This window comes from Crocodylus siamensis, chromosome 4, assembly GCF_052110815.1.
Source record: "Crocodylus siamensis isolate JL-2025a chromosome 4, ASM5211081v1, whole genome shotgun sequence".
NCBI lineage: Eukaryota > Metazoa > Chordata > Crocodylia > Crocodylidae > Crocodylus > Crocodylus siamensis.
This window is the reverse complement of record NC_143398.1, coordinates 49,542,895-49,545,394: the sequence shown is the minus strand read 5'-3', so window position 1 is coordinate 49,545,394 and position 2,500 is coordinate 49,542,895. Positions and strand designations below refer to the sequence as shown.

The 2,500-nt window shown below is 31.8% G+C and overlaps 1 protein-coding gene across 21 annotated transcripts in view; it reads left to right on the top strand.

The window, feature by feature from the left end:
• FOXP2 (forkhead box P2) overlaps positions 1 to 2,500 on the top strand; it is a 651,774-nt gene that overhangs the window by 394,813 nt on the left and 254,461 nt on the right. The gene's annotated exons all lie outside the window — the stretch shown is intronic.

Below are 2,500 nucleotides of genomic sequence, written 5' to 3'. Positions count from 1 at the left end.
GGTAAACCTCCTAGGGCCTAATCCTGCAAGGTGCTTAGTACCTCCTTTGAGCAAAGGAATGCCTGCAATATGCACTCATCTCAGCTGTTGAGGCTACCCACAACCTTCTAAGTTTGGCCTTTAAATTGTAAATATTAATGTTTTTAATTAAGCTATCTTGCTATGATGAGTAAAGAGAAAGCAGTGTCTTGTAAAATGAAACATTCTAGAAAACCTGGTTTTGGAGAGGCATATTTTTATTACAATAGCTAAATTACTTAAATTTGGGCCTCTGAAATTGCAGCCGGGCATAATAGCTTTTAAAAGTTAGTTCTTAAAGCTAAAATTAAACAGCTCCACGAGCTGCTTTGACTGTAAAATATTTGCAGTGATGACAGAAAATGTGGAGAATTTAAAAAAATGCTTACAACTTGAAATCTGAGAAGTTGTTAAGACTCTAACATCTGTGCATTGTTTCAAATGCAAAGAATATTCTGTTTCAACAGCTGTATTACAATCTGAGAAAATTCATTTTTCAATATTCTTTGTATGACCATAGAAGTCTTCAGACTATGTTTTGAACACTGCTCTCATAAGAAAAAGCATGTCATCACCTTTATTTGAAGGCTTCAAATTATTATATTACTTGTATCTTTATTAAACTCTTAAAACAGTCTATTTAATATATACAATATTTAAAAAGTATTATAAGCGAAGCAGTTTCCAATACAAAACACGTCAACAGAATAATACACTGCTTACACATTACTCAAAGCAGCAGTCCTAGACATTTGTAGCCAATTTGTCCATATAGTCACAGATTCCAGTAGATAGCATTTGCAAAGACCACAGAGAATAACAATTGAAGATGAAAATATCCAGTTGAGTACTATTAACAGACAGGTTCTGAGGGGACAGGCTTAGAAGTGACAATCTTTTCTTCAAAACTGTGATTAGATCTTAAATAAGCAGACAGGCAAAGTAAAACCATGGGTACACTTAATAGGACTCAGGAGGCATTTTATGGTAGGGTCTGTACTGCAGGATTTAAATACAACTTCACTTTGGCATATAAATCTTTCTACAAATATAATGATGTGAAACATAAAATCTAGTAAACATGTAATGTTTTAATGTGATGTCTTTTAGGTGATTTGCATAGCTTTGTACTACATTTCCCTCCCTCCACCGCATCTGAAATGGTTTCTACTGAAATATGATTTCAAAATAAAAATTCAGCTGGTTTTTTATTGTTACCACTGTAGTAACTCTTTCTTGAATGGTGCTTTTCTTAATAAGTTACAATGCAAACTTTCAAAAGTTTAAAAAAAAATCTGTATTATTATTATTAGGAGTTTTGGGGGTTTTGGTAGGGTTTTTTTTATATTCACAGGCAAATATGTGGTGTGCTAATGTCATAATTTAGCAATCCGTGTTTGGCTTCTTTGCACCATTTTAGTGTAGGCCCTTAAATACACTAAATGTATTCATTATAGTTGTCTTTCTCTTGAAAGTTCAGATAAACTGCTCCTGCTTTCAACAGTAATAAATTTCTCCCATCTGGACAGTTGTTAAAGTAAAGTTAATACTTAAGAACAAGTAAATGAGCACAGTAAAATTATGAGATGAGCTTTTCAGGTTGACTGCAATGTGTATTGGTTAAAATTAAATATTATAACGTATGATTGAGTATGAGAAGCAAATGAGATGACTATAAAATGCTTAATAATATAGGACTGATAAGTTGTTAACTTAAGCATCTTGTCCAGGCATATGATCACTATCTGGTGGATTTAGCTTAAGTAAACTAGCTAAAATATTTGTCTTCATTGAGGTTCTGATGCTAAATTTTTTGGAATTTGAATAGTTCTACTTTTGGCTTGGTTAATTACATTGTTGTGATCCTTATATAGGACTGGAAAGTTTGACTTAAATCAGGCAGTTATTCCTCATTTATATATTGAGAGTGTGACCGTTTTCTATAATATATTGTAATATATACTTGCTGATAAATAGATTGGGTACTGTCACAAGTCATCAGGTCGGCTTTGAAGATATATGGCTAGAGTGTAAGCAACTTTTTATGCTACTGTCGATTGATTATTTATCAACTTATAAATGTTGCTAACATGAACATAGATTTTTAATATTAAAACTATGATCCAATCTGTGCAACCAGTTCAGAAGTACTGTAGCATCAGAAAATTAGCAAAGAAAAAGGTCATACTTATGAGCTTTTTTCACTTTGATTTTTTTCTACTCTATTAAAAATCAGTGTTAGGGACTAGAATACATAATGCATGGAAATAGCATATTTTTGATTAAGTAGATCGAGAGATTACTCTGCATTAGATGTAGAATTTTATTTTGATATTAAGTTTGCAGAATTAATTGTTTGTGTCACTAAGGTCAAAATAGTTGCTAAAAATGTGATTGCTTTACAGGGTAGATTTGAGCTTGCATTTTGAGTATTCATTAAGTCAGTTTGACCAAGATAATCTTTTTAAATGTTTTATGAGAA